The sequence below is a fragment of the Salvelinus fontinalis genome, chromosome 20, assembly GCF_029448725.1.
Source record: "Salvelinus fontinalis isolate EN_2023a chromosome 20, ASM2944872v1, whole genome shotgun sequence".
Classification (NCBI taxonomy): domain Eukaryota; kingdom Metazoa; phylum Chordata; class Actinopteri; order Salmoniformes; family Salmonidae; genus Salvelinus; species Salvelinus fontinalis.
This window is the reverse complement of record NC_074684.1, coordinates 8,986,683-9,014,484: the sequence shown is the minus strand read 5'-3', so window position 1 is coordinate 9,014,484 and position 27,802 is coordinate 8,986,683. Positions and strand designations below refer to the sequence as shown.

Genomic DNA, 27,802 nt, shown 5'->3' with positions numbered 1-27,802 from the left:
TGTAACTATCCCATTCACTTCAACAACATCTACAGAAAGGCTTGATTTATGTTTCCAGAAAGGACTCATTTGAAGAACAATCTCATCACACCTAGTCATCATGATGTGGCAGACAAATCTGTGAATCTGTTCTGTTTTTCATAACATCTCCTAATCAGGTCCATTAAATGCAGAACATGTCTACCATTTTAAACAGGGATGGGCAACTCCAGTCCTCGCGGGCCTGATTGGTGTCACATTTTTCTCCCATCCCAAGCAAACACAGCTGATTGAACCAATTGCATTCTAAACTGAAGATCATGATTAGTTGATTATTGGAGTCAGGTGTGTTAGCTGGAGCTGGGGCAAAAGTGCTACACCACTCAGGCCCCCGAGGACTGGAGTTGCCCATCCCTGATTTAAAACATTTAACATACTTTAAGCATAATTTAAAACATTGCTCTCTGGGAACTCTGACATGGACTGCTTTCTAAAACGCATGAAAAAACATTGCATTTGATCCTGACTCGGAATGTCTGTGTAATTTAGCCCCCCCAAAATATTTTGTTTTTGTGGTTCAAATCTGAAATACCATCTGTGAGGATTTGGCTTTCTCAGGCTTCTGCTATTCTACCACTAGAAAAATGAACTTTTGACTTACACCAGAGGACTGGAAAGTTCTGGAAAATATGTAGAAAGCCTCTCACAAATGCTCCATATACAGTGCCTTCAGGAAGTATTCATACCCTTTCACTTATTCCACATTTTGTTGTGTTATAGCCTGAATTCAAAATGGATTAAATATAAATAATAATCTCACCCATCTACACACAATACTCCATAATGATAAAGTGAAAACATGTTTTTAGAAATTTTTGCAAATGTATTGAAAATGAAATACAGAAATATTTCATTTACATAAGTATTCACACCCCTGAGTCAATACTTTTGGCAGCGAATACAGCTGTGAGTCTTTCTGGTTAAGTCTCTAAGAGCTTTCCACACCTGGATTGTGCAACATATGCCAATTATTATTTTCAAAATTCTTCAATTTCTGTCAAATTGTTGTTGATCATTGTTAGACAACCATTTTGAGGTCTTGTCATAGATTTTTAACAAAATGTAAGCCAAAACTGTAACTCAGCCACTCAGGAACATTCACTGTCTTCTTGGTAAGCAACTCCAGTATAGATTTGGCCTTGTGTTTTAGGTTATTGTCCTGCTGAAAGGTGAATTCATCTTCCAGTGTCTGGTGGAAAGCAGACTGAACCAGGTTTTCCTCTAGGATTTTGCCTGTGCTTAGCTCCATTCCATGTATTTTTTATCCTTAAGAACTCCCCAGTCTTTAACGATTACAAGCATACCCATAACATTATGCAGTCACCACTATGCTTGAAAATATGGAGAGTGGTACTCAGTAATATGGTGTACTGGATTTGCCACAAACACAACACTTTGTATTCAGGACAAAAAGTGAATTGCTTTGCCACATTTTTTGCAGTATTACATTAGTTTCTTGTTGCAAACAGGATTCATGTTTAGAATATTTTTTCTTTTCCCTCTGTCAATTAGGTTAGTATTGTGCAGTGGTGTAAAGTACTTAAGTAAAAATGATTTAAAGTACAACTTAAGTCATTTTGGGGGGTATCTGTATTTTGCTATTTATGTTTTGACAACTTTTACTTGTACTCCACTGTATTTCTAAATAAAATAATTTACTTTTTACTCCTTACGTTTTCCCTGACAACCAAAAGTACTCGTTACATTTTGAATGCTTAGCAGGACAGGAAAATGGTCCAATTCACGTACTGATCAAGAGAACATCCTTGGTCATCCCTACTGCTCTGTGATCTGGGAAACTCACGAAACACAAATGCTTCATTTGTAAATTATGTCTGAGTGTTGGAGTGTTGGCTATTCGTAAATAAAATAAAAACAAGAAAATCATGCTGACTGATTTGCTTAATATAAGGAATTTGAAATTATTTATACTTTCACTTTTACTTTTGATACTTAAGTATATTTTAGCAATTACATTTACTTTTGATACTTAAGTATATCTAAAACCAAATACTTTTAGACTTTTAGTAATTTTCTTAACTTTAACTCAAGTATGACATTTGGGTACTTTTTCCACCATTGTTATTGTGGAGTAACTACAATGTTGTTGAGCCATTCTCAGTTTTCTCCTATCACAGCCATTAAACTTGGTAACTGTTTTAAAGTCACCATCATGGTGAAATTGCTGAGTGGTTTCTTTCCTCTCGGGCAACTGAGTTAGGAAGGACGATTGTATCTTTGTAGTGGCTGGGAGAATTGATACCCCATCCAAAGTCTAATTAATAACTTTACCATGCTCAAAGGGATATTTTTATTTTTACCCCTCTATCAATAGGTGCTCTTCTTTGTAAGGCATTGGAAAACCTCCCTGGTCTTTGTGGTTGAATCTGTGTTTGAAATTCACTGTTCGACTGAGGGACCTTACAGATAATTGTACGTGTGGGGTACAGAGATGAGGTAGTCATTAAAGAATCATGTTAAACACTATTACTGCACACAGAGTGAGTCCATGCAACGTATTATGTGACTTGTTTCGCAATTCTTTTCTCCTGAACTTGTTTATATCACATTTCAAGTAAGAATCAGATGCAGACAGTGTCGAAGTAACAAAAGTTTATTACTAGTACAGGGGCAGGCAAAACGACAGGTCAAGGGGAGGCAGAGGTCAGTAATCCAGATAGGGTGCAAAAGGTCCAGAACAGCAGGCAGTCTCAGGGTCAGAGCAGGCAGTGGTCAGTAATCCAGATAGGGTGCAAAAGGTCCAGAACAGCAGGCAGTCTCAGGGTCAGAGCAGGCAGGGGTCAATAATCCTGTATGGTGTGGCAAGATACAGAATGGCAGGAAGGCTCATGGTCAGGGCAGGCAGAATGGTCAAAACTGGGAGAAACTAGAAAACAGGAACTAGAACAGACAGGAGCAAGGGGAAAACCGCTGGTAGGTTTCACGAAACAAAACAAACTGGCAACAGACAAACAGAGAACACAGGTATAACTACACTGGGGATAATGAGGAAAATTGGCGACAGCTGGAGGGGGGTGGAGACAAGCACAAAGACAGGTGAAACAGATCAGGGTGTGACAATTTAAGCTTGACATTCAGCTTTTCATTTTTAATACGTTTGTAAACATTTTGGAAAGCATAATTCCACCTTGACATTATGGGGTATTGTGTGTATGCCAGTGACACAAAATATTAATGTAACCCATTATAAATTCAGGCTGTAACACAACAAAATGTGGAAAAAGTGAAGGGGTGTGAATAGTTTCTGAAGGCACTGTAACCTATACTGCTGTCCTTTTATTTAATGACTGCTCCTTTGTCAATTTTTTACTGTAGTTTTACTTAATTCCCTGTACGCTGTCTGTATGTTGCACTTTGTTTTCGTTGTCTGTGTAAACTTTGATAAAGAAAAAAAAGAACCTATGACTAAAAAGATCATTACAAAAATTATCCGGATTAAAATGCTGCGTAAAAAGAGGTTAGGGACTTAATGGTAGGACGGTAAAACTTCAAAGCATAGTTTTAGTGATATGGTCAACAGCTGAGCTGATCTGTGATACACTAACTGAAGAAAACATCAAACAAAAAGCTCAGCCAGAAAATAATTGATGGAATAAAAGCACCATAATAGGCTTATATTGAACACACTTTCAGGTAGACTAGAGCGAGTCATCATTCATTCAATGTGGGCCCCCACCATAACATCTCTATCTTTTAGACGTTCAAATGACTGCTGCGGCCTTCAAGAAGAAGACGGTACACGGAGGACAAAGTTCTCTTCAGTCAACTTTCTTCTTTACCCTTTTTTTTCCTCTCTCTCTTCACAACTCTGCCCTGAATGATCTGCTTCTGTTTCTCCAGTCTCTCTGATCCAGCGGTAACACGAGGTAGGTCTTACGCAAGCATGCATGAGCCGCAGATTAAAACTACAGGCTTGATGTGATGAGCTCCTGTCCTTACTATGCATTATAGATGGCCATTTCACACAATCCATCTCCTTGCCTGACTTTGTGCATATCATGCTCTTTGATCTCTTTAAGATTCAATATATGGAGGAGCAGATAAGAGATGACTGGGGTTGGGGGTTGAGAAGAAGAGGGGGTTTGAAGAAGCTAATGAACAAAGACGTTTTTTTTTTGTGGTCAAAATGGTGGCTGCTTTATGATCTGGTCTGAGAAGCATGTGTAGATTAGACACCCCATTGAGATGCGGGCCCCCCTTTCAAAGTTCTTTTATCACTTTTTCACTGTATTTAATACTTTTCTTGAGAACGGCAAAATAGGGCTATCTTAGACCTGTCATCTTTGCCAAATAATGCTGAGATGATCTCAGTTAAGAGGAGCCATCAGTAAAATTGCATGCAGTTAAGCCTATGCTTGAGACACCAGCCCAGTATAAACTATTCAAAATTGTGGGTTCATGTTTAACTTTTTATTATCTAACTAGTGTCTTTCGCAAAAAAACTTTACATTTTTGGGAGATGCATTAGGAAAAAAACATCCATTCCATAAAGGCTAATAAAGCCCTTTGTTCAATTGGATTATCTGAAGACAACTCAAGTAGACATAATGACGACACATCAAATCGTATATTGCTATCGCCAGATTGGCATGGACATCAGTAACATTTTGACAGAACCGCAAACACAGAGACACACACAGACACACAACTCTATTCTTCTAGGTATACAGTAGATAGTAAAAACACATGTATGGGTTCAAAACTCCCTGACTTGCCTAGACAAAACATCCAACACATGAATGCTCTACAGCAAACCCGAAAAGTCAGATACCGATCCTTTATGTTTCACCACTAGCATGAGAGACAAAGACCTTCTTTCAATCTCCTCAGATGTTCCTCCCACTCATTATCTCTCCCTCCATCCCTCTCCGTCTTTCACTCGGCTGTGGGGTTGGTGATCTTGTCCATGAAGATGATGCTCTCGGTAGTTCTCCAGGATGAAGAGCAGGATGGGCCTGTTGAGTATGATGGTGTCTGAGAGGGACATGGGCATGATCTCTATCGTAGTGACAGTGGCCGCCTCAGTCCCTTTCTCATCTAGACTCAGCACAGTCTTGTGGGTCACCTGGGGTGGGAACAGGAATGGGTTCATTTGATGTCTGTCACGTTCCTGACCTGTTTTCCTTTGTTTTGTATTCATTTTAGTTGGTCAGGGCGTGAGTTGGGTGGGTTTGTCTATGTTTGTATTTCTATGTGGGGTTTTGTGTTCGGCCTGGTATGATTCTCAATTAGAGACAGGTGTGTATTGTTTGTCTCTAATTGAGAGTCATACAAAGGCAGCCAGGGTTTCACTGGTGTTTTGTGGGTGTTTGTTCCTGTGTCCTCACAGGACAGTTGAAGGTTAGTCACGTTTGTTGTTTTGTAAGTTTGTAGTGTCTTGTTTGCTGTTTTTTCATTAAAAGATGGCTTATTTCCCTCAATCCGCATCTTGGTCCTATCCATGCTCCTCCTCGTCTAAGGGGGAGAACAACAATGACTGCCTTTACAGAAACACCCACCACAACAGGACCAAGCGGATTGAGGAGAGAGAGAAAGAACTAAGGCACTGGACACAGGAGGAATGGTCTTGGGAGATCATGGACGGAAAGGGACCCTGGGGAAGGGTTGGAGAGAATCGCCGCTCTCGGGAGGTGAAGAAGGCAGCCACAGCCCAGGAGCGGTGGATTGAGGAGGCAGCACGTATGAGAGGCTGGAAGCCCGAGAGGCTCACCCAAGAATTTCTTGGGGGGGGGCTAAAGGGGAGTGTGGCGAAGCCGGGTTGGATACCTGAGCCAACTCCCCGGGCTTGCCGTGGAGTAAGAGGGCGTCGTACTGGTCAGACACCGTGTTATGCGGTAAAGCGCACGGTGTCCCCAGTACGCGTGCTTAGCCCAGTGCGGGCTATTCCACCTTGCCGCACTGGGAGGGCTAGGTTGGGCATCGAGCCGAGTGCCATGAAGCCGGCCCAACGTATCTGGTCTCCAGTACGTCTCCTCGGGCCGGTGTACATGGCACCAGCCTTACAGGTGGTGTCCCCGGTTCGCCTGCATAGCCCAGTGCGGGCTATTCCACCTCGCCGCACTGGCAGGGCTACGGGGATCATTCAACCTGGTAGGGTTGGGGAGGCTCGGTGCTCAAGAGCACGTGTCCTCCTTCACGGTCCGGTATATCCGGCGCCACCTTCCCACCCCAGCTCAGTACCACCAGTGCCTACACCACGCACCAGGCTTCCAGTCCATCTCCAGAGCCCTGTTCCTCCTCCACGTACTCTCCCTATGGTGCGTGTCTCCAGCCCAGTGCCTCCAGTTCCGGCACCACGCACCAAGCCTCCTGTGCGTCTCCAGAGCCCTGGACGCACTGTTCCTTCTCCCCGCACTCGCCCTGAGGTGCGTGCCCTCAGCCCGGTACCTCCAGTTCCGGTACCACGCACCAGGCCTAGAGTGCGCCACGAGAGTCCAGTGTGCCCTGTTCCTGTTCCCCGCACTCGCCCTGAGGTGCGTGCCCTCAGCCCGGTACCTCCAGTTCCGGTACCACGCACCAGGCCTATAGTGCGTCTCAGCCGGCCAGAGTCTGCCGTCTGCCCAGCGGTGCCTGAACGGCCCGTCTGCCCAGCTCCGTCTGAGCCATCTGTCTGCCCAGCTCCGTCTGAGCCATCTGTCTGCCCAGCGCCGTCTGAGCCATCTGTCTGCCCAGCGCCGTCTGAGCCATCTGTCTGCCCAGCGCCGTCTGAGCCATCTGTCTGCCCAGCGCCGTCTGAGCCATCTGTCTGCCCAGCGCCGTCTGAGCCATCTGTCTGCCCAGCGCCGTCTGAGCCATCTGTCTGCCCAGCGCCGTCTGAGCCATCTGTCTGCCCAGCGCCGTCTGAGCCATCTGTCTGCCCAGCGCCGTCTGAGCCATCTGTCTGCCCAGCGCCGTCTGAGCCATCTGTCTGCCCAGCGCCGTCTGAGCCATCTGTCTGCCCAGCGCCGTCTGAGCCATCTGTCTGCCCAGCGCCATCTGAGTCATCCGTCTGCCACGAGCCATTAGAGCCGCCCGTCTGTCCCGAGCCAGGAGAGCCGTCCGTCAGTCAGGAGCCGCTAGAGCCGTCCGTCAGTCAGGAGCTGCCAGAGACGCCCGCCAGTCAGGAGCTGCCAGAGACGCCCGCCAGTCAGGAGCTGCCAGAGACGCCCGCCAGTCAGGAGCTGCCAGAGACGCCCGCCAGTCAGGAGCTGCCAGAGACGCCCGCCAGTCAGGAGCTTCCAGAGACGCCCGCCAGTCAGGAGCTGCCAGAGACGCCCGCCAGTCAGGAGCTGCCAGAGACGCCCGCCAGTCAGGAGCTGCCAGAGACGCCCGCCAGTCAGGAGCTGCCAGAGACGCCCGCCAGTCAGGAGCTGCCAGAGACGTCCGACAGTCCGGAGCTGCCCTACAGTCCGGAGCTGCCCTACAGTCCGGAGCTGCCACTCAGCCCGGACCTGCCGGAGTCCCTCAGCCAGGACCTGCCGGAGTCCCTCAGCCAGGACCTGCCGCCCCTTATCCCGGTGCTGGTCCTTATCCCGGTGCTGCCCCTTATCCCGGTGCTGCCCCTTGTCCCGGTGCTGCCCCTTGTCCCGGTGCTGCCCCTTGTCCCGGTGCTGCCCCTTGTCCCGGTGCTGCCCCTTGTCCCGGTGCTGCCCCTTGTCCCGGTGCTGCCCCTTATCCCGGTGCTGCCCCTTATCCCGGTGCTGCCCCTTCATTTAGGTGGAGTTAGTGGGAGGGTGGTCATTGGGAGGGGGATAAAGAAGCGGGGATTGATTATGGTGGGGTGGGGACCTCGTCCACCGCCAGAGCCGCCACCGTGGACAGACGCCCACCCAGACCCTCCCCTAGACTTTGTGCTGGTGCGCCCGGAGTTCGCACCTTAAGGGGGGGGGTTCTGTCACGTTCCTGACCTGTTTTCCTTTGTTTTGTATTCATTTTAGTTGGTCAGGGCGTGAGTTGGGTGGGTTTGTCTATGTCTGTATTTCTATGTGGGGTTTTGTGTTCGGCCTGGTATGATTCTCAATTAGAGACAGGTGTGTATTGTTTGTCTCTAATTGAGAGTCATACAAAGGCAGCCAGGGTTTCACTGGTGTTTTGTGGGTGTTTGTTCCTGTGTCCTCACAGGACAGTTGAAGGTTAGTCACGTTTGTTGTTTTGTAAGTTTGTAGTGTCTTGTTTGCTGTTTTTTCATTAAAAGATGGCTTATTTCCCTCAATCCGCATCTTGGTCCTATCCATGCTCCTCCTCGTCTAAGGGGGAGAACAACAATGACTGCCTTTACAATGTCAGACACCATTGTCCTCTAAGTGGCCATAATATAATATAATAAAATAGAATGGAATAGAGCCTTAATATTCCATCAGAGACAGAAATTCTTCTTCTACTTTGCTCCCAATTCCCTCAGGCAAACAAGAGAAAAGAGACCTGTGATGGATGGTACCTATCATCAGAACCTAATCAAATCAAATTATATTTGTTACATGCGCCGAATGCAACAGGTGTAGTCCTTACAGTGAAATGCTTACTTAAAAGCTCTCAACCAATAATGCAGTTAAGAAGTTTTTTTTTAAATAAAGAAAAAAAAGAAAAAAGTTACAAATAATTAAACAGCAGCAGTAAAATGACAATAACGAGGCTGTATACAGGGGGTAACGGTACAGAGTCAATGTGCGGGGGCACTGGTTAGTTGAGATAATACGTACATGTAGGTAGAGTTAAAGTGACTATGCATAGATAATAAACAGAGAGTAGCAGCATCGTAAAAGAGGGGTCTGGGTAGCCCTTTGATTAGCCTTTCCGGAGTCTTATGGCTTGGGGGTAGAAGCAGTTAAGCCTTTTGGACCTAGACTTGGCGCTCCTGTACCACTTGCTGTGAGGTAGCAGAGAGAACAGTCCATGACTAGGGTGGCTGGAGTCTTTGAAAAAGTTTAGGGCCTTCCTCTGACATTGGCAAAACTTGATGATGTTGTTGGAGTCGTGCATGGCCATGCAGTCATGAGTGAAGAGGGAGTACAGGAAGGGACTGAGCACACACCCCTGAGGGGCCCCAGTGTTGAGGATCAGCATGTCGGATGTGTTGTTACCTACCCTTACCACCTGGGGGCGGTCCGTCAGGATGTCCAGGATCTAGTTGCAGAGGGTGGTGTTTAGTCCCAGAGTCCTTAGCTTAGGAAACCACACCTTCCGTTTGGTTTCCTCAGAGATGGCAGAAAAGTCTGCTTTGTTATCGAAGGCACTGACCATACCTATCTCTTTCAGATAGTCTACCAGGGAGATCTCTATATATGATGCAATCTAATGTTCATTACAATCTTTAATTGTCAGCTCATACACAAAACACCCTGACCATACGTTAAAAATAGATCATGTTATAATGAAAAGGTGCCCTATAAAAAAAATATCCTCTCACCTCCTGAAGAGGTTTTAGTTCCAAGTGCTACACAGACCACATGCCATGAACGAATAGAGAATGTTAAACTACAAAAGTGTCCCTACAAAAGTGTCCTATAAAATTAAGTGTTCGCACCTGAACAGGTTCTCGTGCACATGCTTCAGGTATTCCTTGTTAATGAAGGCCTCCACATGCACCATTTGCTCTTGTCGGGCAGGACTATCATCATGGAGGAGTTTCCTTTGTAAGGCAGCATGACCACGGTGGTGAAGTTCTGCTGGTACAACTCATAAAGACCCATCCTCTTCATGTCCACATTGACCTTGGGGGTCTGCTTGGCATCAAAGGGCTTATCCCAGTTCCTTGGGGAAGTAGAGGAAATTGCTACTAAGGGGTAATAAACACGGGGAAGCCGAAATAGACTAAATGTTACAAGCATAAATAGTTTTTTGTTCTGCGCATACGTTTTCTTTTAATTATTAACTGACACATCTTAACCTGTTGGGGATGGGGGCGCTGTTTAGACTATTTATGCTAATGTGGCTAATTTTTTAAACGGCTTCCCACAAAATCCTTGATCGTACAATATGCATATTATTATTATTATTGGATGGAAAACAGTCTATAGTTTCTATAGGAGTTGAAATTTTGTCTCTAAGTGGAACAGAGCCCATTCTACAGCAATTTCCCTGACATGGAGTCAGATTTGAGAAATGTTGGCCACTTTTCTGAAGTCAGTTAAAAGGGCACTGTCGTTGCTATGACTATACGGACACTTCTTACGTCTTCCCCTGGATGCCTTTACGTGATGACGATTCCAACGGGCTCGATTGCGCGTTCACAGGCCCTACAAATGAAAAAACTCTGAAGCTAGTCATTCTTTGGGAGCTGCGTAACGCGCGTGGAAGACACCGACCCTCTCCTGTTCCAAGCGTTAGTTTAGCCTGTTATATTTCTCCGGTCATCTTTTCACTCGTTATAGGAGTTACAAACATCACAAAGTAGTTAATTTAAAGCGTTTTATAGCAATTTATATCCGTTTAGTGCGATTTTGGGACATTTATTTTTGCAACGATGTGAAAAGTTGGGCACGCTTTTCAGTTCATCCCGAACGTAGTTGACATTTCCACATGGCAAGAGGACAGCTTTCCACCAAAAGACGATTTCTCCCAAGAAAGGATCCTTTGCCCAAGATACTGATGGAAGAACAGCTCAAGGTAGGACATTTTTATTATGATAAATCGTGTTTCTGTCGAAACATTTTAGTGGCTTAGGACGCCATGTTTTTTGACGTAGCTTCGCTTGGCGCAAACTGTATTGAAAAGTAAGGATAAATTAAAAAATGTAATAACGCAATTGTATTAAGAATTAAATTGTCTATCAATCCCTGTCCACCCTATATTTTTTAGTCACGTTTATGAGTATTTATGTATAAGAGTAGATCACTGTCTAAGTGGCGCAAGGACAAATTCTGACCAGCTGAGTTACATTTCACATTGTCTAACCATGATTTTGGTGGCTAAATATAAACATTTTCGATCAAACTGTATATGCATGTTGTAATGTGATGTTACAGGAGTGTCATCGGAAGAATTCTGAGAAGGTTAGTGAAAAAATTAATATCTTTTGGCGATGTTGACTTTTATCGCTCACTTTGGCTAGAATCAATGCTGGGCTGCTAATTGCTATGTGCTAAGCTAATATAACGATTTATTGTGTTTTCGCTGTAAGACACTTAGAAAATCTGAAATATTGTCTGTATTCACAGGATCTGTGTCTTTCGATTCGTGTATGCTGTGTATTTTTACGAAATGTTTGATGATTAGTAGTTAGGTAAACACGTTGCTCATTGTAATTATTCTAGTCCATTTGTGATGGTGGGTGCAATTGTAAACTATGCCATATACCTGAAATATGCACTTTTTTCTAACAAAACCTATCCCATACCATAAATATGTTATCAGACTGTCATCTAATGAGTTTTTTTGTTGGTTAGGGGCTATAAATATCTTAGTTTAGCCGAATTGGTGATGGCTACTGGTGTTGGTGGACAAATAAAAGATGGTGGATTATGCTAATGTGTTTTTAGGTAATAGATGTACATCTTTACATATTGTGTCTTCCCTGTAAAACATTTTAAAAATCGGAAATGTTGACTGGATTCATAAGATCTGTGTCTTTCATTAGCTGTATTGGACTTTAATGTGTGAAAGTTAAATATTTTAAAAAAATATTTTTTTTGAATTTCGCGGCACTGGTTTTTCAGTGGGGGGGGGGGGGGGTGCCGCTAGCGCCACGCTGATCCTAGACAGGTTAATTGACACATTAATTTCCACGTGTGGAAACAAACAATAAGTCAGTCAGTCAAGTGTATTCTATCATTGTTCTAAAAGCAAACAATAAGTGCACGCCCGTTCTGTCCTACTACAGTGTCCTCCTACATCTGAAGAAGACATAGTTGATGAGCACCATGGCCGTATCAGGGTCCAGATCCTTCACCAGGTCTGTGATCTTGTCCTGGGTCTTCATGGCGATGAACTTGTTGATCTCGGCGACAGACTCGGCGGGGTTCTTGAAGTCAATGGTGAAGCCCTCGCTGGCGTAGAAGTGCTTGGCATCCTCCAGGAACTTGGCCAGGGGCATGATGCCATCCCTCAGTGCCACGACGCTGCTCATGTCCAGCTGCATGGCCTCCCCAGTGTGGCCCAACATGTGGTTCAGGTGCTCGTAGGCCTCGTTCACCTGCTCCGGTGTAAAGGTGTAAAGGCACCATAGCCTAGAGCAGAGTACAGGTGGCTGTGGGTGTCTCCCTTAGTCCCAAGTGACAGCATAGCCAGGCTACAGATCCCAGGCGATGCTGTCGACAGAATCCAACTCAAACATGTATACCGTTTAGGACAGAGATATGAGCGCCCAATCTTTGCCATATTTGCATTTTGGAAAGACAAAATAATGGGTAAAAGCCTGGGTGAAAGACTGGCTGGCACAAAAATAGGCTTGATTATCAGTTCCCGAAGGAAATTGCAGAACTGCGCAAAGTTCTGTACCCACTCTTCAAGGAGAATAGGTTAAAGGGGAAACTTAGCTCTCGTAGTCGATTATCTGTACATTGATAACCAGATGTTCCGAGACACCAAGACTACTCCATGGCTGTTCTAAATATTACAAAGTTCCCATAGAGGAGTCGAATAACGGAACACCCAATACTATCCATGGTAGGGATTGTAATAACAAAATATATAGGAAAACAATAAAATACAAAAATTAAGAAATAAACTACAATTACACTATAGCGCTCAAGATAGGTAATGTTGTAAAATAATTGTTATTCGACTTTCTATTAGTGGAATTTATTAAATAGATAATACAGCATTAGAAGAAAGGATAACTGGACCACAAAAGTACTCAGCGAACAGCGAACAGAGGACATGAAGGCATAGTATGTGGGTATGTGCGGGTGTATTGTGATGGAAGGTGGGGTGTGCGTTTTTGGTGTTTTGAAAAGTGTGCAGTTTAACCTGTCTAGGATCAGCGTGGCGCTAGCGGCACCCCCCCCCCCCCCCCCACTGAAAAACCAGTGCCGCGAAATTCAAAAAAAATATTTTTTTTAAATATTTAACTTTCACACATTAAAGTCCAATACAGCTAATGAAAGACACAGATCTTATGAATCCAGTCAACATTTCCGATTTTTAAAATGTTTTACAGGGAAGACACAATATGTAAAGATGTACATCTATTACCTAAAAACACATTAGCATAATCCACCATCTTTTATTTGTCCACCAACACCAGTAGCCATCACCAATTCGGCTAAACTAAGATATTTATAGCCCCTAACCAACAAAAAAACTCATTAGATGACAGTCTGATAACATATTTATGGTATGGGATAGGTTTTGTTAGAAAAAAGTGCATATTTCAGGTAGATGGCATAGTTTACAATTGCACCCACCGTCACAAATGGACTAGAATAATTACAATGAGCAACGTGTTTACCTAACTACTAATCATCAAACATTTCGTAAAAATACACAGCATACACTAATCGAAAGACACAGATCCTGTGAATACAGACAATATTTCAGATTTTCTAAGTGTCTTACAGCGAAAACACAATAAATCGTTATATTAGCATAGCACATAGCACATAGCAGCCCAGCATTGATTCTAGCCAAAGTGAGCGATAAAAGTCAACATCGCCAAAAGATATTAATTTTTTCACTAACCTTCTCAGAATTCTTCCGATGACACTCCTGTAACATCATTTTACAATATACATATACAGTTTGTTCGAAAAGGTGCATATTTAGCCATACAAAACCGTGGTTACACAATGAAAATAGTAGCAAAACAAGCCTGAAAATGTCGGTCGCCATCTTTCAGAGTGATCTAGTTTAATTAATAGCTAATCATATACTTGACTAAAAAATACAGGGTTTACAGGAATCGAAAGACAAATTAGTTCTTAATGCAACCGCTGATTTACATTTTTAAAATTATCCTTACTTTTCAATACAGGGTTCGCCAAGTGAAGCTATACCAAACAAAATGGCGAAATATGCGTTTAAAATATTTCGACAGAAACACGATTTATCATATTAAATATTGCTTACTTTGAGCTGTTCTTCCATCAGATTCTTGGGCAATGTATCCTTTCTATGTTATAAACGTCTTTTGGTCGATAGATGTCCTCTGTCCTTCGAAATGTCCACCACCAACGACCGACACCCCAAAACGTGTCCAAAGTTTCAGAGTGCACAACAAATAAATTCCTCAAAATCGCACTAAACGGATATAAATTGCTATAAAACGGTTCAAATTAACTACATTATGATGTTTTTAACACCTATAACGAGTAAAAACATGACCGGAGAAATATTGCTGGTTAGAAAACGATTTGGAACGAGGCAGGTCCGATGTCCTTCACGCTTCAGGCGCACGACGAGAAAGGGCGGTCTCTATACATTTTGGTCTTTTATAATGGCTGTGAATATCCCATCGATTCCATTGAAAGCGTGATGACGTACAGACACCCAGAGGAAGACGTAGGCAGTGTCGGTTTCTTCATAGCATTCACTGTCGCCTTAAAAACAGACCCCAGATCAGAGGTAAAAAATTTTGAAATCTGAACCCTGTCATGAAAAGTGCTGTAGAAATTGTTCTGTACCACTCAGAGACAAAATTTCAACTTCTATAGAAACTAGAAGGTGTTTTCTATCCAATAATAACAATAATATGCATATTGTACGATCAAGAATTTAGCACGAGGCAGTTTAATTTGGAGACACAAATATGCTAATGCGGAACAGCACCCCCTATAGTTCCAAGAAGTTAATGCAACCGCTGTGTTGGATTTTTAAAATTACCGTTACTACGACATACAGCGTGCGTTAAAGCGAGACCGCACCGAAATTAATGGCGGAATAATAGTTTAACTTTTTCGACAGAAATTACGAATTAACATCATAAATAGTTCTTACTATTTGATGAGCTTCCATCAGAATCTTGTACAAGTTGTCATTTGTCCAGAATAATCGTTGCTCGGTTGTAGAAGGTCATCTTCAACAGTGGAACTAGCAGCAAACGTTAGCCATGTGGTGCAGACGTGTCCAACTCAGCATAACGCAGAACAAAGAAAATCCCGAAAATCGCAATATACTGATATAAACTGATATAACTCGGTTTAAAATAACTACATTATGATGTTTTTAACACGTACATCGAATAAAATCAGAGCCGGATATATCTAGCGCCTATAACAACAGCTTTTCAGGACGCAATCCTGAGGTCTGTCTCGCGTCATGACGAACGTAGAAAAGACTGCACACCCGGTTCCAAGAGCTCTTGTTCGGCCTCAGATCTACCTAGACACCCCATTCCAATTCTCACTGCTTACTGACATCTAGGGGAAGGCGTATGCAGTGCATGTAGACCCATAGATTACATGCAAATTAACAAACTGACCCTGGAACAGAGCCCCCGATTTCAGATTTCTCACTTCCTGACAGGAAGTTTGCTGCAAAATGAGTTCTGTTTTACTCACAGATATAATTCAAACGGTTTTAGAAACTAGAGAGTGTTTTCTATCCAATAGTAATAATAATATGCATATTGTACGAGCAAGAATTGAGTACGAGGCAGTTTAATTTGGGAACAAATTTTTACAAAGTCTAAATGGCGCCCCCCTATTGAGAAAAGGTTTTAAGTAACTACAGTGCATTCTGAAAGTATTCAGACCCCTTGACTTTTTCCACATTTTGTTACGTTACAGCCTTATACTAAAATTTATTAAATTGTTTCCTCATCAATCTACACACAATGCCCCATAATGACAAAAACAGTTTTTTATACATTTTTGCAAATTTCCAAAAGATACAAAACTGAAATATCACATTTACATAAGTATTCAGACCCTTTACTCAGTACTTTGTTGAAGCACCTTTGGCAGCGAGTACAGCCTCGAGTCTTCTTGGGTATGATACTACAAGCTTGGCACACCTGTATTTGGGGCATTTCTCCCATTCTTCTCTGCAGATCCTCTCAGTCTCTGTCAGGTTGGATGGGAAGCGTCACTGCACAGCAATTTTCTGGTCTCTCCATAGATGTTAGATCAGGTTCAAGTCCGGCCTCTGGCTGGGCCACTCAAGGACATTCAGAGACTTGTCCCGAAGCCACTCCTGCGTTGTCTTGGCTGTGTGCATAGGGTCGTTGTCTAGTTGGAAGGTGAACCTTCATCTTTCCCTCGATCCTGACCAGTCTCCCAGTCCCTGCCACTGAAAAACAACCCCACAACAGGATGCTAACACCACCATGCTTCACCATAGAGATGGTGCCAGGTTTCCTCCAGACGTGACACTTTGCATTCAGGCCAATCTTGGTCAAATAAAATCCAATAATGTTGGTCACATACACATGGTTGGCAGATGTTAAGGCCAACAAAGTCAAGGTATTGGAGTGGCCATCGCAAAGCCCTGACCTCAATCCTATAGAAAATTTGTGGGCAGACCTGAAAAAGCGTGTGCGAGCAAGGAGGCCTACAAACCTGACTCAGTTACACCAGCTCTGTCAGGAGGAATGGGCCAAAATTCACCCAACTTATTGTGGCAAGCTTGTGGAAGGCTACCCGAAATGTTTGACCCAAGTTAAACAATTTCAAGGCAATGCTACCAAATACTAGTTGAGTGTATGTAAACTTCTGACCGACTGGGAATGTGATGAAAGAAATAAAAGCTGAAATAAATCATTCTCTCTACCATTATTTTGAAATGTCACATTCTTAAAATAAAGTGGTGGTGCTAACTGACCTAAGACAGGGCATTTTTACTTGGATTAAATGTCAGGAATTGTGAAAAACTGAGTTTAAATGTATTTTGCTAAGGTGTATGTAAACTTCCGACTTCAACTGTATATACACAGGATAGATCATACATCGATTACTAATCATGTCAAGGAAAGCACCTAGTGGACTAACTCGATATCATGGCTGGTTACACAAAGGAAGGGAGTTGGGTTTGAATGAAATAGCGGGAAGACTGAGGGACAAAGGAATTGGGCCTCTATCAGACCTTGAGAAGCTATGCTACCGTAAATACATAATCTTATGCATTCTAATAACCCATTCAGCCCATTCAGAAAAGAAAAATGCAAGATATATTATTACTCTGAGCTGCGCTTCAATTGATGGATCAAAGATGGAAGACTGGTTTGCCCAGCAGAGATCACCTTTGAAGAATCTTTCTGGTGGTAATGTTGTAGAACGGTTGCGTTGAAGTACCCTGCTGTTCTTAGGAGATTGTATGTCCTTTCCAAGACCACGTACGTTTACAGCTGCAGCTGATAACTCGACGTCTAGGATGTATCACTTCTTCTTTAGTGAATAATAGTTCAAAGTTCATACCAAGTTGTCATAATCAGCTCGTGCTGTATTCTGGCTGGTCTAGTCAAAATCCACCATTCCAGCATGGTGATCGTCACCTCCACGTTCAAATTTGCCCTTCTAAACGGTTGGACAGCAGTCCTCACATTTCTGGAACTAAGGTGGACATCCGTAAACAGGCTTTTGTACTGTGGGAGAGAAGAAGGTGTTTCATAGTTCTCAACCAATGTCTGTTCACTTGGGTGTGGCCACTGACTGGACCTAAGTTTTACTATGAAACAATTCTCTTATTTAGGAGGCTAAAATTATATTTAATCTTTTCACAAACAGTTTCATATTTAAACATTTAAATTGCACAACAATTCCATGTGAATCTGATAACTAGAATGTGTAGACTTTCCAAGATACAATTTGTCGTCCTATCATCAGATATAATGTCCCAGACAACAACTGATCTGACATCATATTCTTTAAGTACCAACGGACACTTTCAACTGGTTGAGAAAGGGAAATATTGTTCCATTCCCCAACCTTTTGATGTTACCATACTTTCTCTGTGGTGACAAAGGGCTTTCCAAGAGTCCATTCTGCAGAGTGGAGGGAGAAGGGGGAAAGGTATTTATTTGGGGGGTGTCATAAACCTCACCCAATAGGGCAACGTCATGACAACACAGTGACATTCTAGACGATTCTGTGCTTCCAACTTTTTTGCAACAATTTGGGGAAAGCACTTTCCTGTTTCAGCATGACAAAGCAAGGTCCATACAGAAAAGGTTTGTTGTGATCGGTGTGGAAGAACATGACTGGCCTGCACAGAGCCCTGACCTCAACCCTATCGAACACCTTTGGGATGTATTGGAACACCAACTACGAGCCAGGCCTTATCGCCCGACCTCTTATGGCGGAATGGAAGCAAGTCCCCGTAGCAAACATCTAGTGGAAAGCCTTCCCAGAAGAGTGGAGGCTGTTATAACAGCAAAGGGGGGACCAACTCCATATTAATGACCATGATTTTGGAATGAGATGTTCGATGAGCAGGTGTCCACATACTTTTGGTCATGTAATGTACTTTAAAGGGCAATTCTGCCACTACTCAAACCTATGTTCATTATCTCTAGCACCATCTTTCTACATATGTGAAAACGGTGCGTTTGTATTAAAGGTCCTAAAAATGCTTCTGTGACATCACAGGGTAGGATTAAAGGATTAAAAAATGGATTTTCAAAAACCTGCAACGAGGGATGTTATTTTCTTGGTCCCCACATCACCACGAATCTCAGTGTTTAAAGATCACTGTTTTTAAAATGTTTCAACTTTTGATGATGTCATTGGGTAAAACTTTGTAACTTTACATTTTTTCTACTAAACTTAGAAATGCGCTGATTTCACATATATGAACACTGGTATTACGCTGGAGGTAATGAGGTTGAAAAGGGGCGTCATTGCCCTTTGAGTAAACCGTTACCATACTCTAGTACCTGTCCAGAAATAATTCAAATACATAAAATATACAATGTGTACAATTTGGGTATTTTATCATCTCAGTCATTTTGAAACCCTGTTTAACAACTAACAAACCTCATGGCATGGCTAAAAGAGTGAAGGAACTCAGCACTGATAAGATATACATATGTTCATTTTAGCCTAACATAGGAACATTTCCTGGGCATAGAACTAGATACACTTGTATTACCATTTCACCTTGCAAACACCTACTCATTCTCACAGATTTAGCAGTGAATGCCTATTATAACTAGGTACTGTTAACTATCATAACTAAACTATGACATAATCAAACACGTTCAAAACTTTTAAAAAATGCAGTGACAAAAACAGTACTTACCTTCAATGTCCTCTTTGCCAGAGACAGTTTGGCAGGAACTCTGTCAATTTATGGTCCTGAGAGGATCAGCCGATCACATTTAATAAATTATTTACGAGACCCACTCACTGACCTGGCTGAACAGGAGATTCATCTGGCCAGGCTGACTAGCTTACATCATGATGCAACATGGCTCAGCACTCTTGAGAAAAGCACTGCAGGGTTACAAGGATGTTCCAGTATTCTCGGTGCCTTCAAAATAACTCAAAACAATGGAAGAGGTGCAACATCAAGAAGTCTGGCATTCTTTCGCCGCATCACACAAAAAAAAATCAGACTTACTTAATTATTCTAGGTCGTTCTTAGTTTGTTGAAGTCCTGTCATTTCAGAAAGCAGAACGACCATAAATACTTTCCAATATCCACAATGTTTGATGACATTCCACCCCTGTAGACCTGTAGCTGTACAACTAAACTCCATATTGGAACCACCGATTGGCTTATGATGGTGATCTGTCACTGTTGAAAGCTGGGAACAGATTATTGAGCCAACATATTCCTGCCACTCATGAGGGATCTGCTGTCTAATTCATCTTGCTCTATTCTATTCATCATTTTCATCTCCCCGAGTTTGAAATATCACAATGTAATCTGTGGGACTTCAGCATGGAAAAATTGAATCTCATTCTAACTCAGAGCTTTGTCTCAGTGTGTCTTCGTGAAATGTTTGATTCTAAAACTGACCTCCATCTTGTAATGTACACTCTTTGAAAAAACGGTTCCAAAAGGGTTCTTCGCCTGTCCCCATAGGAAAAGCCTATTTTGTTCCAGGTAGAATCATTTTTGGTTTGAGCTAGAACCATTTTGGGTTCTGTAGAACCCTCTGTAGAACCCTTTCTACAGAGGGTTCTATATGGAACCAATCAAGGTTCTTCAGAGGGTTCTCCTACAGGGACAACAGAAGAACACTTTTAGGGTATACAATCGGGGCCAAAAGCTTTGAGAATGACACAAATATTAATTTTCACAAAGCCCGCTGCCTCAGTTTGTATGATGGCAATTTGCATATACTCCAGAATGTTATGAAGAGTGATCAGATGAATTGCAATTAATTGCAAAGTCCCTCTTTGCCATGCAAATGAACTGAATCCCCCCAAAAAAATTCCACTGCATTTCAGCCGTGCTACAAAAGGACCAGCTGACACCATGTCAGTGATTCTCTCGTGTGAGTGTTGACGAGGACAAGGCTGGAGATCACTCTGTCATGCTGACTGAGTTCAAATAACAGACTGGAAGCTTCAAAAGGAGGGTGGAGCTTGGAATTATTGTTCTTCCTCTGCCAACCATGGTTACCTGCAAGGAAACACGTGCCGTTATCATTGCTTTGCACAAAAAGGGCTTCACAGGCAAGGATATTGCTGCCAGTAAGATTGCACCTAAATCAACCATTTATCGGATCATCAAGAACTTCAAGGAGAGCGGTTAAATTGTTGTGAAGAAGGCTTCAGGGTGCCCAAGAAAGTCCAGCAAGCGCCAGGACCGTCTCCTAAAGTTAATTCAGCTGCGGGATAGGGGCACCATCAGTACAGAGCTTGCTCAGTAATGGCAGCAGGCAGGTGTGAGTGCATCTGCACACACAGTGAGGTGAAGACTTTTAGAGGATGGCCTGGTGTCGAGGATGGCCTGGTGTCAAGAAGGGCAGCAAAAAATCCACTTCTCCCCAGGAAAAACATCAGGGACAGACTGATATTCTGCAAAAGGTACAGGGATTGGACTGCTGAGGACTGGAGTAAAGTCATTTTCTCTGATGAATCCCCTTTCTGATTGTTTGGGGCATCCGGAAAAAAAGCTTTTCCGGAGAAGACTAGGTGAGCGCTACCATCAGTCCTGTGTCATGCCAACAGTAAAGCATCCTGAGACCATTCATGTGTGGGGTTGCTTCTCAGCCAAGGGAGTGGGCTCACTCACAATTTTGCCTAAGAACACAGCCATGAATAAAGAATGGTACCAACACATCTTCCGAGAGCAACTTCTCCCAACCATCCAGGAACAGTTTGGTGACGAACAATGCCTTTTCCAGCATGATGGAGCACCTTGCCATAAGGCAAAATTGATAACTAAGTGGCTCGGGGAACAAAACATCGATATTTTGGGTCCATGGCCAGGAAACGCCCCAGACCTTAATCCCATTGAGAACTTGTGGTCAATCCTCAAGAGGCGGGTGGACAACCAAAAAGCCACAAATTCTGACAAACTCCAAGCATTGATTATGCAAGAATGGGCTGCCATCAGTCAGGATGTGGCCCAGAAGTTAATTAACAGCATGCCAGGGTGGATTGCCGGTCTTGAAAAAGAAGGGTCAACACTGCAAATATTGCCTCTTTGCATCAACTTCATGTAATTGTCAATAAAAGCCTTTGACACTTATGAAATGCTTGTAATTATACTTCAGTATTCCATAGTAACATCTGACAAAAATATCTAAAGATGCGGAAGCAGCAAACTTTGTGGAAATGAATATTTGTGTCACTCTCAAAACGTTTGGCCACGACTGTACACTGAGCATGCAAAACATTAGGAACAACTTCCATGAATGATTTTCACTGTTCCCCCGTCCTCAGCACTGCCTCAGTTCGTCGCGGCACGGACTCTACAAGCTGTTGAAAGCGTTCCACAGGGATGCTGACCCTGAAGTGGATTTAACAAGTGACGTCAGTAAGGGATCAGAGCTTTCACCCGGATTCACCTGGTCAGTCTGTCATGGAAAGAGCAGGTGTTCTTAATGTTCTGTGCACTGTGAACATAGCACCTTTTTATTCTAAACGCGTTGCCTAAGGACAGGATGACGTTCAATGCTATGCCATCAATATCTCTGTCATTGAAATGATTGTCAATCAATGAAATGATTGAATCTGATATTGACTGATGAGTTTATATAGTGTTCTTTCATCCTAATTGTAAAACAATTTAATTGTGAAATTGTAACGTAATAAAAGTCAGCCCTAACCTGTATATAACATGAAACTATTGTATTAACAGAAGTGTTTAATCTAAAATATTAGGGTAAAACCAAAACTAGAGCAGAACAAGTACATTCTTACCAGTTTTCGTTAACAAATGCCCTTTCATCCCATCATTATGGATATATACAAAACGCAAACAAGCAGGTGGTTTCTGAATCCGATTTTAATGATCAAAACATGCACTTCAAAGTATCCATTTCAAAGGCACAGACAGTCCACAAATACAGTTTCCGATGCAACATTTCCCAAGTTTATATCACAGGGCACATATTAAAAAGCAAAAAGACAATTTTCCATTATGTGAAAACAATTCTTCATCTTATGATCACCAAAGGGACACAAACAGTGGTATGAGTGACAACAACAAAAAAAGTCTGAGGATGTTATATTTCTGTCGGGTCCATGATTGTCCCTATGAGCAGGATGAGGCCTGTGAGCTCATCATACACTATAAGCATAAATGGTCTGTCGAAAGTAATCCTGGAAGGGACAGAGAAGTTCAGGGCGATGTCCAAACTCCCCTCCCCCCCAACTCAGTCTCATCCACCTCTAGAGCCCACAGAGAGAGGGGGGGAGAGAGAGATGTGTTGAGAAGATTTGGTGCAAGAGGTCAACACATAGGCACAGACACATGCATACACACATGATAACATACTCACTACACACACACGTACACGTGGCTTTTGTATTGTAGATATGTGGTAGTGGTGGAGTAGGGGCCTGAGGGAACACAGTATGTTGTGAAATCTGTAAATGTATTGTAATGTTTCAGAAATAGAATAAATGCCTTAATTTTGCTGGACCCCAGGAAGAGTAGTGTGTCTTGGCAGCAGCTAATGGGGATCCATGATAAATATAAATACAAACTGAGGTTAAGTCTAATCTCTGCCTCAAATACTTTCTGATACACTTGTACTAAGTAGAACTTGGTTGGTTGTAAGAATTCCTTATCCTGATTAAATAGCAAATAAGCTATGGTTTTTCTAACTATAACAATCTTTATGTATTGTCACGTCAAAGCTTTACAGTTATCCTCCTAGCTGAATGAGTTTCAGGGTATTCTTTAAAGAAACCCCAGAGAAGTCGGCTGATACCCCAGACGCTTTCAGTAGACTTCACAAACTGCAGCATTTCTTCATGAGGAACTTTGGGAAGCAGATTTATGACTGCCTGTGTAAAAATACCAATCAATGTGTTAATGGATTGTGTTTAGAAAGCTGTCTTGTTATTGCATGAGCCCATGTGGTAGGCGACTTGACGCTTACTGAAGCAGAAATAAGTAATTATTGCTGACTCGAGATCAGCTCAGCACAATTCATCATTCTGCTAAACAACACGCACCTCGTGACACGAGTGGGTCTGTAGAAAAGGTCCCTCAACACAGCACACCATCAATCAATATACACCCACCCACCAACAAACACACACCCACAATTCAAACCCACGCATTCATATATGCACGTGCAGATTCACACACAGAAACACATACACCAATCCATCCACCTGCCCACACAAACACAGACACCCATTCACCCACACACTCGAACAAACATACACCCACTTGCTCCCTCCTTTGAGGAGAGTCGAGGCCAGTGTACCCAGGATTCAGGTTGGAGCCAAAAGTCCATCCTGGCTGCAGAGACACTCCTCCAGGAGCTGAACTTCTTCCTTGGGCATCAGGAGGGAGGCCAGCCTGGGGGAGGCCTGGTGGAGGGGGTCAGGGGAGGAAGGAGGAGTAGGGTAGCCACAGCACTGTGGTGGAACAGTTAGTATCATACAGCTTCCTCAGCTCTGTAGACTTCACGGAACATCATGGGAGCTTCCACACTCGACGACCCGTTCACGTTGTGACGTCTACAGACGGTGTGACGCCTGTCGAATGGATGCTCCCACTTACCTGTAGGGGTTGGCAAATATCAAATGCACTGTAGATGACACTTTCCTACCCTGTCATTCAATTACAAACATAGTACTTTCATAATATATTGATAGGTTTATGTTGTATACTGTAGGCCACACCAGTGGTTCCCAACCAGGGGCACTAGGACCCCTGGGGGTACATGGGTCTATCCACAGTGGATGCTTGAAAACTCGTGAGTCCATAAGGTTACTGGTAAAATGCACAAGAGGGTATTTCAGGGATACTCTGGGCAGAGCAAAATTCAGTTGGTGGTACGGTAACCAAAAAAGGTTGGGAACCACTGGTCTACACTAAAGATAAAGATTACATGATATACTGTGCTCAGAACTAATTTGACAAAGAGAATAATTAACTACTGAGTTAAACAAATATATTCCTTTAATTTGCATCAGAGAACTAGTAATTTTTTATATATATTTTTTTAACTAGTAATATTTTTCTAAAAAGAGAACATTGTACCTTTAAAATGTATAAGGTTCATCAGAATGAGTTTGTCCGAGCCACCGTGACTGAGCTTCAGGTCTCTGACCAGTGTCTCCAGTGCTGTGTTGTTGTTTACGCTGGCCATGGCCTTCTGGGGTTGGGCAATAAGATTCTTGAGTAACTTCTGGTAGTCTGGCTTTGGCTTCCCGTCCACGTGCAGGCTACTCCACACCGTCAGCTGAGAGCCACCCCACCCACCTTCCTCCAGCCGTGTGAGGGCAGACAGCATAGCCTCTTCCCGCTCCTCGGTCGCATGCCCCAACCCCAAGGTTGTGAGCAGCTCGGTCCAGGTGAAAGTGCCAGGGCCAGAGACCCTGGAGAGAAGACCAGGACCTGCATCCCTAAACGAGGTCCTGAACAGGGCCGAGACCAGGCCCAGGGGGGAAAATAGGAGGCTGTGGCCCAGCCGGCTGCTGGCAAGGTCATGGTCGGGGCTGAAGGCCAGGGCAACATTGTGTCCAGCTGCTGCTGCTGGGGGCCCTGGCCCTCCTCTCCTCCCCTGGCGGTCCTCTGGGTGGGTTCTCTAGCAGTGCTGCCAATGCACTGAATAGTATGCCTAAGAGCCCAGATAGCACTGTAAGCCATGTTATGCTGTTCATTATTAACACTTAACATTAACACATGGTGAGTGGGTAGCAGAGAGACACTCAGTCCCCAGATGGCCCCTGGCCCCTTCTCATCGCTGCCTGCTGTGTGTTTGCTGTTTACACTCAGAGATGAGCTGAGAAACTTTTTAAAAACTTTGTTTCATGTAACATTCCCTTCAGTGGTAGACCCTCTGCTGCACTGACTTCATACACAAACTCCCAGCCAAATAAATGTGTTTATCCAACGTATGAACAACATCTGTCATTAACCATTTACTGTATTTTGACTGTGGACAATGGAGCACACACCCATTCTTTTTCAAATATATTTATATATATGCACACACATACACACATTCAAGGTATGCTTATGTTCACAGAAGATAAAAGTAATGTAATAATCAAAATTACACATCAAATATGATCAAAGTTTTCTTTTTAATTAACCCCCAATGTTCAGCTCATTATTGGAATGTGTTTGCAGCTTGTTAATACTAGTACGTCTGTTGAAATGTCAATGTGCTTATTAATCACTGCTTGCTTGAACTCACAATGAGACCCATGCTAATTAACTACCTGGCAGTCAGTTTGTTACCAGGCTTACAGCACTGGAACTAATCTGAGAGACACGACTTACCTGGCCTTATGTTGCCATCTTGTGGCTGAGAATACACTAGTGTAATTAACTTAGTTCGGTTGGACTGCGGTTGCTTTGTTGAACTCATTTTATTAAGAGGTCTAGATTAGAGAAAGACAACCCAGACATCCTGCATCCCTAAACGAGGTCCTGAACTGACAGCACTCTCAATTTATTGAGTTCATAGGCATGTACCTTAAACTGGTAACTTTGTCAAAATTATATTCACAAGTGTAACCATGATTTAATTGAGTCTGAGGTGTCTGTTGAACAGAAGTACAGATGGCGAGGATGAAGAGACAGTAAAGAATCCACAGAACCAGCAGCAGCTCCAGCTCTGACATCACACCACAAGGGGGCGCTACATTCCTAGAAATAACACCATCACTGAAAGACCAGAGAAACAGCCAACATAAATGATTGAAACGTGGTGACAACCAGAGCATTGAATTTACCTCGAGTTAACTGAAGGCAATTCCTTGAGACAATTTCAGTGTCGGTGTAATGTTCAGAGTAGAGAATATTCACTGTATGAATGAACATAAGGCACTGCATCTCAGTGCAAGAGGCTGTCCCTGGTTCAAATCCAGGCTGAATGACATCCGGACGTGATTTGGAGTCCCATAGGGCGGCGCACAATTGGCCCAGCGTCGTCCGGGGTAGGCAGTCATTGTAAATAAGAATTTGTTCTTAACAGACTTGCCTGGTTAAATAAAAGTGAAATAATCTTAATCTTCCTTCACAACCTCTCCTTTCTCCACCTATTCTCCAAAGCCATCCTCTGCATTCACATCTTCCTCCAACCTCTGCCATCTTATCTATGTCTAGCCATTTCTCCTGTCTTTTGTGACATCTAGCCTCTTCTGCTTAGGGACTGTGTGCTTTCCCTCCCGCTGCTCCTGGTTACTGGACTGTCCAGCCTCCTCCAATTCCAATCCCACCTCGGCAGAGCTCTTCTCTACCTCTAAGTTCTTTATTTTCCTCCTCTTCTACACTCATTTCTTATTTTACACAGTCATGCAACTTGTCACTGTCCTGTACAATTTCTTCCCTGAGATAATCATCCTCGTCACTCCACTTCTTTCTCCTCTTCACTGTTTTCGTGCTCCTCCTTTTCCTCCTCCTCGCCAAAGTCACCCTCCTCCCTCAAAGCTGTATCATCCTCTTTCTCCCCCTTCAGCACTCACCTCTTCCTCCACAACCACTCTCCAACCTCTGCCATCGCTCTGTCGTCCATCTATTTCTCTGTCTCTTTCCTGTTGCTCAGGGACTGTGTTTCCTGCTGTTGTTTGTCACCATCTTCTCCAATATCCTCCTCCTTCACAACCTTCTCCTCCTCTTCAAAAGGTCTCTTCTCCACTCACTTCTTCCTTTAAATATTCCTGTTTGCCACTTCATTGTTAATGCTCTCCTGAATACAGCACAGTGTTCTGGTCTTTAGACTGGGCTCCCTCTCCTTTCTCAACAGCACCATTCCTCAGGGTGACTGACATCTCTATACGCTGTGGCTCACATTCAGCTTCACTGTCTATCACCTCTGTTACATTCAGATCTAATACCAACCGGGGGTTTGACTCCAAGCCACTCGCTGTCGGCTCTAACCCCAATATTACTCCATAGAGCTTCCTTGTTCAGGTCCAGAACGTAGCTATACGCATCCTCGCATGAGACAGTGTGTCGACACCTTTCTCTGGGAGAAGTTATCCTCGTCCACACAGAGCTCGCTGTACGTCTGCTCCTCAGCCTGTCTTCTCCATCCAGATCCACACGTCCTTGTCAGCAGAGTGTAGATTGAGATTTAGCAAGCCATTTGACTCAGTGTCACTCACAGAGCTCCAAGTATCTTTACTCGGACCCAATGGGGCATTTGACCCTCTGGGAATGATAGTACTCCTGATACACTGATTCCAATCTCCCCTATGGTGCTTTGAGGGCCATGTTGTGAGAGAGTCATAATGGATACTGGATTGGGCAGACAAAATGTGTTCAGCCAAGGGAGAGGGGGTTATCTGGGTCTCCACTA

The 27,802-nt window shown here is 43.4% G+C and overlaps 1 pseudogene; it reads right to left on the bottom strand.

Annotated features, from left to right (window-relative positions):
- Positions 1–4,935: 4,935 nt before the first annotated feature.
- Positions 4,936–12,354, bottom strand: LOC129817098 (alpha-1-antitrypsin homolog; annotated as a pseudogene).
- Between the last annotated feature and the right edge of the window lie 15,448 nt (positions 12,355–27,802).